At 33.6% G+C, this 14,321-nt stretch overlaps 1 non-coding gene across 1 annotated transcript; it reads left to right on the top strand.

The window, feature by feature from the left end:
* The first annotated feature begins 482 nt into the window (after nucleotides 1-482).
* On the top strand, nucleotides 483-589 carry LOC115895839. The gene has a single exon (XR_004055943.1). It is a non-coding gene; the product is annotated as a U6 spliceosomal RNA (small nuclear RNA).
* Nucleotides 590-14,321: the final 13,732 nt, after the last annotated feature.

The following is a 14,321-nucleotide window of genomic DNA, read 5'->3' as shown; positions in this document are numbered from 1 at the left end:
CTCACCTACAGTTCATGACAGGTCTCTGACACCAACTCATAATTGCTGGGGAAAAAAATTAGCATTTGGCCTTTAGCAGCCAAACTCAGCTAGACTTATAAATGAAAGTTACTGCTCCAGAGTTGATATTTTTTTCAAGGTCAGATAAACAAAATGTAATAAAATTCAATTGTAAGTAGAATGCGTAAGTGCATACCTGCATTGGAACCAAAACTCATAAAGCGGATATATGTCAAGCATTCCTCCAGAGTTATAAAAAATACACAGCTTGTTGGTTTATTTATAATATATCCACTATGGAAATAATTTCATATGGTTATCTTTGTAATGATCCATCTACAAATTACAAATCCAATTACCACTTGAAAACTTCACCTCCCATTGGAAACATTATATACTTTTCTTTAATGACATAGTCCTATAATGATAATTTTTACTTATAATTTTAAGTTGTGAATTTTTTCTTTTATAAAAATGGATTTGTATTCACTTTGGCAGCACACATACCAAAATTGGAATGGTACAGAGAAGATTAGCATGGCGTCTGTGCAAGGATGACTCGCAAATTCATGAAATGTTCAATATTTTCATGAAAATGGCCATACTGCTCAAAGACATTTATAGATCTGATGCTATTCCTCTTCATTATTTTTATCTTTTTTTTCTTTATTCAACGTTCTGTGAAGTTAACTTTTTAAAATTTGATGTTTTAACTTATGGTCTACTGGTCATTCTTCAACTATGTCAATTATCCTCTAGTTTCCACTTCAGATGAAACCTATAATTTTTATATGAAATATTCTTATCAATAATTGTAAGGTTCTAAATATTTTCAAGCTTTTATCATGAATTCTTTTTTCTTTTTTAGTTATATAATTTCCTTTCTGTATTTTTACATAATAGATATTTAATATGTTTTTTTCATATTATTTTTGCTCAGAGAAATTGTCAAGTACACTATTTTTACTTCACTTTGATTGGAGCTTGCTGCTTGGCCTGACACATGGGCAAATTTCACAAATCTCACATTTGACTTGGAAAAACTTGGCTTTGTTTGCATTTATGAGTGGGATATTCTACACATAATAAGCTGCAAGTTAAATGAAAAGTTTGCCTCTTTTTGGTGGCTATGAATCTAGTCCTTCTATCTCTGACACTGGGGAGGGCAGTTGACTCATGGCCTCTGACGCTATCCTTCATCCACCACTGCATTTGTGCCAAAGCTGCAATACCCCCAGGAGGCTTCCAGGCAATGCCTGACCTATTCCTGTATCATGTTGACTTCCTCTACTACACAACTTTGGTTTCCTAGGGCTGCTCTAACAAGTATCAAAACGAGAGTGGCTTAAAACCATTGAAATTCGTTCTAATCGATACTAGATGAAGAAGTCTGAAATAAGTCACACTGGGCTGATATCAAGAAGTCATCAGAGCCGTTCTTACTCCAGAGGCTCTAGGAAAGAATCGTCCCTTGTTTATTCTAGCTTCTGGTGACTGCAGCACTTATTGACACTCGTGGCTGCATCGCTCCAATCTCAGCCTCATTGGTCATTTGCTTTCTCTTGTGTGTGTGTCTTCTCCTTTTCCTGTCTTTGTGAAATCTCCTCCTCCTCTCTCTCAGGAGAACACTTACTAATTTCATTATACAAGATAATACTTTTATCTTAACATCCCTAATTTAATCTTATATTTTACCAAACAAAATTATATACTTAGGCTCTGGTCACTAGGGCCTGATATCCTTAGGGCACTTTTTCAGCCGACCTCATGGGCTCCATTTTAGCATGGACGCAATCTTCTTAAAGCTACACTTCAGTATTAAGGCAATGACTCTCCACTCCTCCTTTCTTTATTCATTCCTTTCACAGTTGGCAGATATGCGTTGCCATTCCAAGATTCTTCTGACTTACTTCCTTTACCCTTGCTAGTCATTTCTCTCTATTAATATTCTGCTAGTAGAGTATAGATTTTCTTAACCTTTAACATCGGCCAACTCAAGAACTGGCACAAAAAGCGTGTTAGTGGTGTGGCCACAGTAGCAGAGATGGAGATTAGGTATAGGCTGGGAGAATGCACTCCCATTTGAAGTTAATTGTACTTCTCAAGACCTAGCCACTTAGCCACAAAGACAAACGCTGAGTAGCTAATATGGCATTATTAATTGAGTAAACAAACAAACAAACAATAAAAGCTTGGTAATAAGTTGAATTCATTGGAAGTTTTCCACCTGAAAGTTTTAACATTTTTTTCTCATGATGATAGATATCTACTCTGGCTCAGGGTTTACAATTTCAGCCCACAGATGTTCACCCAACACTATTTTCCATCAGATTATCAAATTTCTAATTCACAGGTATGGAACCTCATACAATATAGCATCTAACCAGGGACCCACCTGAATGTGAAGAAAGAGCAATATGGTAATGATTTGCATAGTGTCTGGAATCATAGACATTCAACAATTATTTGCTAAATTAATGAATTATGTCTTTTTTACTCATGTAGTGTAATGTTATTAAGAGTGTTTATTGGCATAGAAAGTTAAATATAGCTCATTTTTATTGACTCCGGGATTTATGCCATTTAATTCCCTATCTAAAAATGATTTTCCATTCTATAACTGAGAAAAAACGAGAACAAAGAGCTTATTTTAATTCCCTAATTCAAATAGTTATTAGATGAAAGGCAAGGTTTATAATACAAGTTGTTGGACTGTAAGACCTCTCCTTTTACCTAAAACTTCTTACAGAAAACTTCATGAGCCTTCATCAGGTAGAAATTGAGACCAAAGGGTAACATATGCAATTTATGGTGAATTATTCCATTTAGAGATATTCTTTGAAATTTCAGGCTTCTTCACTATGTTAGGAAAATTTTTAAATAATGGAACTGACACTAGTGACATTCCTAATATCATAACAAACAGAATCAAGTGGAAATGAAAAAATATCATAAATAATTGCAAAAGAATTGTGATTATAAAGTTTTATAACTCTGGCCCAGGTAATTGGTCTTAGGACAATATTGTCTAAAAATAAAAACTTGATGTTGAAGAAGTTATAATATAGTATAATTTCCAAACTACTAAAATTATTTCACTCAATCTAGAACATTTTTTCATGTAAAATTTCTAATTTAAGTATGCATTTTTGAAAAAGGCTAAGGAAGACTAAATTGTCAAGTGACCACATTGTTTTACCTAGTATTCTATCTGGTAGCATGTAGTTACTATGCATTTAGATACTATCTAAACATACCACAGTAGAGATAGTGTTTGATAAATAAGCTAGACTGCCTCTAGTAGCACTATTCCTCTCCCAACAATGTTTCCCCAACTAGATTTATAATTATTTATTGGGTTGGTGCAAAAGTAATTGCAGTTTTTGCCATTAAAAGTAATGTAATAAAAATATAAATAATATAAGTAATATAAAATACAAAATAAAATATAAATAAATATAAACACATAATATAAATATATAAACAAAATATAAAAATGTAATAATGCAATAAAGTAATAAAAGTAGGTTAATGAGTTTAAACATTGTCTTTACCACAGAACATTTCAGAGTCTATAAAATAAGAGTATGTGTATATGTGTGTGTACATACACATTTAGATATACAATTGTAAATATATCTATAAATATAAGTATATAACTATAAAATTATATGACCATATGTATTATATATAGTAATAATGAATAATCAAATTTATAAATAAATACCATAAAGTAATAATTGTACTGGCCATTTAGAGGTCAAAAGGTCAAAATGAGTTATAATTTTAAAACGCTAATTTATATACTTTATGTTTTATATTTTGTATTTTTATAATTATAAAATAGTCAGTTAAGCAAAATACTTTCATTTTATAAAGGAAAAATATCTTCCCTAAACATGTTTTATGTAAAACTACTATGTGTGCTTCTTAGCCTCTTTCCTGCCGTGGATGTTCTGATCTACCAGGATGTTTGTTTGGTATTTGTATATTTAGGTTGCACTTTCTCTATCTGCAAGTATTTTTTAGAGCAATTATAGGCACAGTCCTCTTCTCTCTTCTAAGATGTTCTTAGACTGTCCTTGCTCAACAAAAACATGTTTGGTAGCAACCATCAGGCAGTTTCCCAGCAAGTTCTGTAGCTCTCAGGTGGCCAGGTACCTTGCCAAGAGCAGCAGGTGACCCACTGTTGCCCACACTCCAGAGAATTCTGCCAGCACCCCAGTGCACAAATTCTTGGTCATGCAGTGACTGAAGCCTCTCCTTCTCCAATGACTTCTGAATCTTAGACTTGATGAGGCCTCTTCCAAATTTATTCCACTCCATTGTAGTCTTTGTCAGAGCTAAAGCTAGTGGCTGTCCCCTACATTTGTAATCCTTGCATTTCTTAGCGTTTTTGATGTCCCTTTACATAGTCAGTCTCCCTTTACTAATTAACAATCCCTATTTTTAAATTATTTTTTTTTTCATATTTCAGCCTGGACCATAACTAATACAAAATTGAACATAGTTGTTCAATATTGTTAAATTCTTCTCTACTTTAATTCTTAGGCAAGCATTCAAATAAAAATTTTTATCACTGAGACCATTTGCTGGCTGTCATAGCAGAAATTAATTATTGAATGGGAATTATTTGAAGAACGACTAGTTTCCTTCATCTATAAGACTAATCCTCTGTCATTTTCATGATCAGCGCACCAACACTTTCTTGCATGTCATGTACTATTATATGACATATGGTACCATCACTGACACCAGTATTTCAGATTGACTGCGAGTTTGTTTCAACTGTGTTTTAGTATCAGTTAAAAACATCAAAAGAGAATTCAAGATAGTTGTGAGCTGTTCATTTCCCTTGTTATGTGGTAAGGTAGGTGTTGGGGTCCGCATGTTTCTTAAACAAAGGAATGAACACACAAGACAAGACAAACATGGCAGCCGCCGAGAATGGCGCGCTCTGCTTTATTTTGTACAGTCGTTTGTGGAATGTTGCCAAGTCCCAAGACACATTGTTGTTTTTCTGACCTTTCCCTTACTTTCTGGATTTTCAAAATGTTTACACATAAACAAGCCCCCAGGGTCTGCCATTTGCAGCTGGCTCCTTTGTCCTCCCTGCAAACAGGAAGGAACACCCTGCTTTGTTTACAAGAGCAGGGCTTATCGGGAACGCCCTGCTTCATTTGCAAGAGCAGGACCTATGGGGAACATTTGGTTTGCGAGCACGTAGTCCTCTACAGGTAGGAGATTGGGGAAAGATACTTGGAAAAAGGGAAGTATACAATCTTCTGGGCCACCTTGACACTTAGGTGCAAAACAGTTTGAGAACAATTTACAGAAGAATTTTGATACTCCTATAACAGAATATATGTCTTCTATGTGAATTCTGAGTTCTAAAAAATCTTAAAATAATCAGGGCTTATTGGAAAAATAAGGTTGAGCCAATCTACTTGAACCTACTACAACTCAGAAATAAAAAATAAACACACACACACACACACACACACACACACACACACACACAAATTACCAAGGGCAACAGCAACAAAAACACTGAGAAGTTTGAGAAGTAACTCCATTAGCTAAGGTAGGAAGCTCACTATGGCTATAGATTTCCTACAGGAATAGAAAAAAATGTGCCCTCCAAAATGAAAGATAAAGTAGAAACACTAGCTTGCGGACCCTGAGATAATGCAGATGTAACTGTGCCTCTAAGCACTAGAAGAAGTATCAACAAGCTAGGAGCCTAGAACTATTCCAAGGCTAGGGATGTGCACCTTTAAGGATAATCTGTTATAGGCATTCATTTTATGATGTTTTTGTAAAGAAAGAAAATAAGGATTATCTCTGAGCAGTAGCCAAGCTTTCTCCTTTTCTGCTAAAGATTTTTAGTTTCATTTATGATAATCTGGCTCTCTTTACTATAGAAAATAGTTCATATTCCAACGTATGTCCACTTCATTCAAAATAATTTCCCCGTTTTTCAATTGCTAATAAGTTAATTGGTATTTTAGAAACATGGCAGAATGTAATATATATGAAAGTTGAACACTTAGAAATTGAATTCCTCAAAATTCTCTACTTAGTTACCTTTTTGACATCTTTACATTATTCCTAGAGATACTCATACGTCAGTTGGAAGTCTAATGGCTTATATTATTGGTTACTATATCATTTTATATACTGTGAGGGAAGACTCATGGCAAAAATTTATATGGACCATAAATGCAAAGCTTGATATATAAACCATACGGATAGGACAAATATGTTAACCATGTTTCTTTGTCTTTAACTAATTAAAAGATTACAGCAATAATCTTCCATTTAAAGTATAATAAATATATTGTATCCCATGGATTTTGTGCAATTTTTTGAGATGAAAGAATGGAAGAAGGAAGGAAGGGTTTAAAGGACGAAAAATTTTACAGTTTGTCTTTTTCTCTCTTGAATTTTTTTTTTTAAATCAGAATTCCCAACTCTTAGAATACCTATAAACTAAAATGTATATAGACATAAATCATTTTTTAAATGAACAGGGGATATGGAAAATCATATATACACTAGTTGTAACAGAAAACATTTGAGATATGAGTAACTTTATTAAATTTATTTTAGTTACTTCCAAAATAATGGAAAAGGAAATCTCTTCGGAGTTGCTCTTGGAGATATTCTATGATTTTTGACAATCTGTAGAACACATCAGAATGAACTAATTATGTGTGGGATTAAAGAGTCCCACATTCACTATAAAAAGCCAGTCCTTATTAAAATATCAAGACTAATAAGCCAGTTAAAACTGACATTTAATAATAAAATGCCATCAGTCCCTACTATAGACGATTGTGATTCTAGGGTTGCAACATATCTGGATAACTTCCTTATAAATCATTTTAATCACTGGAGAATTAATTTTTAAATAAAACTTTTAGATGCAAGATTGATCATATCATTTATTTGAACGTACTCTTGAATAGTCTTTGTATTTATGAAAATTATATATGTTACATTATGAATAATTTTATTTATTGTGTATGCTGTCTCTCCAAGAGGGAAATAGAATGTGTGTCTAACATTAATGGTAACCCCAGTAACAGCTTGGAGATATATTTATTACAATATTATAAGATTAACTCAGTGTCCTGAACAAGACAGAAATGTGGTGCTTGGATTTTTTCAAACGTCTACCTAAAATTAAGCATACATTCCAGTCACATTAGAAAAACATTAAAAACTAAGTCAGAAAAACCTAAGAAAGTACAATTAAACATATATCACAACTGAGTGAGAAAGTGAGAACTCTCTAGGCAGCCTATGTCTTTAACCTAATTTTCATTTCTATTTATATTTTTTATTTTGTGTGCTTTTTTTCTAATTTATCTAATCATTTGGATTAAAAAGGCTACATAACAAATGAGCTATTCAACTAGAAGGCATCACAATATTCACATCAAAAAACTGGTTTTATTGAATGACTAGCTACTGGATATATTTACTGATTAATAATGTTAAAACTTGCCCAAAAACTCCTGTTTCTCAGTTAAAGCTTTTATTTCGTAAATATGTACACACTGGTACGACCATTAATAAAATGTATGATGTAATAACAATGTACAATTTATTTTTAAAATTGTAATCAACAAATACAGATCATATGTATTTATTGTGTACATGTTGTTTTAAAATAAATACACTGTGAAATAGCAAAATCAAGCTAATTAAGATGCATTTTCTCACATACTTATTTTTGTGGTGAGAACACTTAAAATCTATTTTCTTAGCAATTTTCATAATACAATACATTTTTATTAACTATAGTCACCATATTGTACAATACATCTCCTGATTTTCTTCCTCCTATTGCACTGATTTTTTTTTTTTTTTTGAGACGGAGTCTCGCTCTGTCGCCCAGGCTGGAGTTCAGTGGCGCGATCTAGGCTCACTGAAAGCCCCGCCTCCCGGGTTCATGCCATTCTCCTGCCTCAGCCTCCTGAGTAGCTGGGACTACAGGCGCCCGCCACCGCACCTGGCTAATTTTTTGTATTTTTAGTAGAGATGGGGTTTCACCGTGGTCTCAATCTCCTGACCTTGTGATCCGCCCGCCTCAGCCTCCCAAAGTGCTGGGATTACAGGCGTGAGCCACCGCACCTGGCCAATTTTTTAACATTTTGGCCCACATCTCATCAGTCTCCTTCCTCTCCCCCAAATCCTAGTAACCACCATTCTACTCCCTACTTGTATGAGTTCAACCTTTTTACACTACACTTATCAATGAGACCATGTGGTATTTGCCTTTCTGTGCCTGTCTCATGTCATTCAACATAATGTCTGCCATGTTCATCCACATTGTCATAAGTAGCAGACCTTTTTTCTTCTTTAAGGGTGAATAGTATTCAACTGTGTATATATAATACATTTCTTTTATCCATTTATTTGTTCATAGATACTTAATTTGATTACATATCTTGGCTACCATGAGTAATACGGTAATGAACATGGAAATCCTTCTAACTCCTTGACATACTGATTTCAATTTCTTTAAATATATACCCTGTAGTGGGATTGCTAGATCTTATGGCAGTCCTATTTTCAGTATTTTGAGGAAGCGCCATACCATTTTCCATAATGGCTGTATTAATTTGCATTCCCACTAAGAGTATGCAAGTTTTCTCTTTTCTTTGCATGGTTGCTATTAGCTATCTTTTGCCTTTTTGAGAAAATCATTCTAGCAGGTAAAAGGTACTATCTCATTTTGGATTTAATTTGCATTTATTTGATAATTAGTGATGTGGAGTATCTTAACATAACCATGTTGGTCATTTGTATGTCTCATTTTGAGAAACGTCTATTGAGTTCCTTTGCTCATTTTTAGAATCTGGTTATTTGTGTTCTTGTTATTGGGTTATTTGAGCTCTTTATGTATATTTGGATATTAATGCCTTATCAGATGTATAGTAGGAAAATTTTTTTTCCATTCCATAGGTTGTGTCTTCACTCTGTTAATTTTTGCTTTTGTTATGGAGAACTTCTTAATTTGATGCAATTTAATTTTTTCAATTTTTCTTTTGACGCCTGTGTTTTTGAGGTCTTATTCAAAATATACTTGCACATCCCAGTTTTTTGAAGTGTTTCCCTTAGGTTTTCTTCTGGTGGTTTCATAATTTCAGGCTTTACATTTAACCATTTAATTCATTTTTATTTGATTTTCACATATGGTAAGAAATAGGGGTCTAGTTTAATTTTAATTTTATCGTGGATATCCAGTTTTTCCAACACCATTTGTTGAAGAAACTTATTTTGCCAATATGTGTTTTGAGTGCCTTTGTCAAAAGTTAGTCAGTTGTAAATGCATGGATGTATTTCTGCATTCTCTATTCTGTCCCATTGGTTTATGTGTCTGTTTTTACACCAAATAACATGTTGTTTTGGTAACTATAGCTCTGTAGTATGTTTTAAAATTAGGTAATGTGATGACTCCAGCTTTGTTCTTTTTGCTGAAGATTGTTTTGGCTATCTAAGGGTTTGTTTTGTTTTGTTTTGTTTTGTTTTACTTTTCCATAGGAATTTTAAGATTCATATGTAGCCATCAAAAAGAATGAGATCATATTCTTTGCAGCAACATAGATGGAGCTGGAGGCCAAAATCCTAAGTAAATTTATGCAAGAACAGAAAACCAAATACCATATGTTCTCACATATAAGTGCAATTTAAACATTGAGCACATATGCATATAAATATGAGTACAATAGACACTGCAGACTCCTAAAGTGTGGAAGGAGGGAGGGCTTGGTTAAAAGACTACCGATTGGGTATTATGCTTACTACCTGGGTGACAGGATTTGTACTCCAAACCTCAACATTATGCTATATTTCCATGTAACAAATGTGCTCATGTCGCCCCTGCATCTAAAATAAAAGTGAGAAAAAAGCTTACACTTATACCAAAGTATTTTAAAATGATAATAACTTTCATTACAAAGAAAATAAGCAAGTAAACACAACTAAAAATCTCTACACTTTAACTCCATTCACCCACATGCATTTTGACTTTTTGGTGTTTCAATTTATATCTTATTATTTTGCTTCTCTTGGGTGTATCCTGCTGGAGCAGCAAATTGTTGTAGTTATTATCATTTTTAACCATTTTGTTTTTTAGTATTTTACCTAAAGACATGAGTGGTTTACACATCACAATTCATCCGCAATTCATACAGTACATCCACTGTATTTTTCAGCTATAGGCTTTCTGTTTGATTTTTTAAACTATTATTTCTTTTACTATTATTACTATTATACTTTAAGTTCTAGGGTACATGTGCACAATGTGCAGGTTTGTTACATATGTATACATGTGCTATGTTCGTGTGCTGCACCCATTAACTCATCATTTACATTAGGTATATCTCCTAATGTTGTCTCTCCCTTAAACTATTATTTCAATCTCTTTGTTAAATTCCTGTGATAAATTTTTGAATGGCTTCTTTATGTTTTCTTGCAGTTTGTTAAGATTCCTAAAAAGAGCTATTATGAATTCTCTGTTTCAGACATCAGGCATATCTCTCTCCAGGGTTTGTCATTGGTACCCTATTTAGTCATTTTGGTGAGATCGAATTTCCCTGAATGGCCTTAATGTTTGTGAACATACATCAGTGTCTGGGTGTTAAATAATTAGTTATTTGGTCCAGTCTTTACAGTCTGACCTTGTTTGTACATATCCTTCTTCAGATGACCTTCCAAGAATTCAAAGGCAACTGACTATTGAATTCCCAAAGCCCCTGGTCACTGCAACCATTTCAGCACTAGAGTGTACCCTAAGTCCAGGTTCACTGTGCCATTATTGCACATTCTGAGTTTCTCCCCCCTAATGGTTCTGGGGGAGACCAAGGAGAGTTTCATGGGTTCCCAGGCAAAGTCTCTCTCATTTTTCACTTTTATCCCTCAGTAAGAGTCTCTCTTTGTGCTTCAGTATCTGGAGTTAAAGGAGGGGTAACAGATAATCCTGAGGCCACTATAGCTGATACCATGCTGTATCATCCCTAGGGCTTATACAAAGCCTGCAACCACTATGGCCTTACTGTTACTGATATTTATGTAGGGCCCATGGTTGCTTTACTCAGCTGGTGGTGAAGCAGGTTGGGACTCCAATGTATCCTGCCAGAGCAGCAGATTCTTTTCCATTTTGGGGTGGGTCTAGAATCTGTCCTCGAGCACCAGCCTGAAATCAATGTCACAGAGTAGTGTCCCATGCTGTGTTTTATTGTAGTGAGGCTGGTGCTGAGTTTCAGATAAGTGTCTGCACTCCCTTTTTACCTCTCTCTTCTCCAAGAAGACAGATTATCACTCTCACTGCACAGACTGGTGCTGGGGTAGGGGTGGTATAGTCAATGTAAGACTGTCTTTTCTACTCTCTTTATTGTGTCTTTTCTTGTTATTATGCTTAAACCATATCTTGTGATCTTTTACTTGGTTTCTTTAGTTTTTGAGACGATATTTTCTTGCATAAATAGTTGTTTGAATTGATGTTCCTGAGAGAATTGTCAGTAGAAGGTTTTGTTCTACAATCTTGTTCTGTCTTTACCCTACCACTTTAATAACATCTTTACCCAAATTAGTTTTTCTTCTTTCGGATAACACCACACTTTGTCTGCCCATGTCTTCATAAAAAGTTCTTGAAAGAGTTGGCTCCATCTGATGTCTTCCATGTACATTTCCCCATGCTCTTGGATCCTTTGTCTAAACAAGCTTTAACTACATGGTTTCACCAAATTTGCTCCCGTCAAGCTCATCAAAGACCAATATATAACATATGGGTCATCACCATTCTTATTACATCCTCTTCCCCCCCACTTCCAGCTCACCACATTTCTTCTCCTTTTGTCTTGCCTATTCAGTTTCTACACTCTCAGAATTGTTATACTTATTATATAAGGGTTCATTCCTCTTTGTTCTTTACTTCCTCCCTTGAAGATTTCCTCAAACTTATATCTCCAAGATATGGCTTAACTCCTCACCTCTGGATTTTTTTTAATGATAATAAACGCCCAGCATAGGTTCATGGAGGTACAATTAAAATATCAAAATTAACATATCTACAACTTGTCTTCTTTTAAAAGTGTCTATTCATGCTGTTTGGATGAATAGACATGTTAAATTTTCTTGGGGTGTTTGAGTGCCCTGTATATTATGGAATAAGACATAAGTCCTGTACCAGATGCATAGTTTGCCAATATATTTTCTCCCACTCTGGGGTTAGCTGTCCTTTCTGTTGGTTATTTTCTTTGCCTGTGAAGAACTTTTTTAGTTTAACGAAGTTCCATTTGTCTGGTTTTTATTGATGTTGTTGTTGCCTATGCTTTTGAGTTCTTAATCATTAATTCTTTGCCTAGACCAATGTCCAGAAGTGTTTTCCTGAGGTTTTCCTTCTAGTATTTGTATAGCTTCAGATCTTACATTTAAGTCTTTAATCAATTTTAAATTGAGTTTTTATATATATATGGTGAGAGACAGGGGTCCATTTTCATTCTTCTGCATATGACAATTCAATTTTTCCAGCACAATTTATTAAAAAGTGTGCCCTTTTCCCAGTGTAAGGTTTTCTCAACTTTGTCAAAAATCATTTGGCTATGGTTAAATGGCTTTATTTTGGGGTTTTCTGTTATGTTCCTTTGTTGTGTGGGTCTAATTTCATACCTGTATTATGCTGTTTTGGTAAATATAGCCTTGTAGAATATTTTGAGGTCAGGTAATGTAACACTTCCAGCTTTGTTCTTTTGCTTAGGATTATTTTGGCTATTTGGGCTCTTTTTTGGTTTCATTTGAATTTTAAGACTGGTTTTCCTAATTCTGTGAAAAATGACGCTAGTTTTTTGCTGGGGATTGCATTGAATCTGCAGATTGCTTTGGGCAGTATGGTCATTTTAACAACATTAATACTTCTGATCCATGAGCATATGATGTTTTTCTATTGATTGTGTCATCTACAATTTTTATCATCAGTGTTTTGTAGTTTTTCTTATACAGATCTTTCATATTGTTGGTTAAATACATTCTTACATATTTCTTTCTTTGCAGCTATTGTAAATGGGATTGCCTTTTTGATTTTGTTCTCAGCTTGGTCATTATTGATGTGTACAAATGTTACTGATTTCTGTACATCAATTTTGTATCATGAATCTCTTAACTCATTTATCAAATCAAAAATTTTTATAAAGTCTTTAGAGTTTTTTAGATATGAAATCATATGATTAACTGTTCTTAAAAATACTCTTATTTTGATATGTCTGCATAAGCACATAAAGAAGGGACCTAGTGCATACATAGAGACTGAATTCAACTTTGTCAGGAAACATATAAGACAAATTCCAGGTTGGGAAAGTATTATGTGGAATATCTATGAGAGATGAATAGTTCAGCTGTGTAATATTATGACATGGATAAATTATTATAGACTACTGATAGCGTTTAGTAAATGTGTTCTGAATTTACACAAAATACTCTCTTAGGCAAAATGATGGAAAAAAGCAAGAATTGCATTCTCCATGCCTATAGTTTATCTGATTCTTTAGGTGTTTTCTTTCTTTTTTCAATTTCTTTTATAATATATTGCCTAGGACCTGTCCATTGTAAATAATTATTAACCATTGCTTTTAAAGTGACATTGAGGTAAGCATAGGAAAAAGGGAATTTTTAGTGGGAAATTTGCAGTTTTCATTTTCATAAGCTTATATATTTTTAGAAGTGTCTAGTGTTACTTATTTGAAGATCTACCACCCAGCTCCCTGCCTCCAGTACCAGTGTCAAAAGAATTGATAGAATATATCCACTAACATTTAGAACATGTTACGTATGATAAATTAAACTAGACAATTTTAGTCCTTATCTAATTAAATTCTCACTACAACATAAGGTAGCTATTTTTATCCAATTTCACAATGAAGAGTCAATGTTTTGGTTTAAATTAATTACCTAAATCTAAAAAGTCACAGAAATTTTTCTACCATATACAGAGGTTCTGACAGGCACCATACACAAGTATGTGTATGTATTTATAATAAATGTAAGACTGCTCTACTTCAGGTTTTACATATGAATTATTAAATATTCTTAGAAATTTGATTCTAATAGATGATTAGCAAAGGCCAATTTATCTATGATTTCATTTTTTTAAAAATAATTTATCTCATTTGTAGTATTCTGGCCACTAGAATGTCAGTATTTTAGAGAAATCAATCCTATTAAGTATTTTTGGTGTAAACAAACAACATACAACATAATTGATATTGACTTTATATTACTTTTAATTTAGAAGTAAAAACTTGTTCTCCAAA

The sequence above is a fragment of the Rhinopithecus roxellana genome, chromosome 2 (assembly GCF_007565055.1).
Source record: "Rhinopithecus roxellana isolate Shanxi Qingling chromosome 2, ASM756505v1, whole genome shotgun sequence".
NCBI classification, from domain to species: domain Eukaryota; kingdom Metazoa; phylum Chordata; class Mammalia; order Primates; family Cercopithecidae; genus Rhinopithecus; species Rhinopithecus roxellana.
The sequence above is the reverse complement of the archived record's forward strand: the minus strand, read 5'-3'. Positions and strand labels throughout refer to the sequence as shown.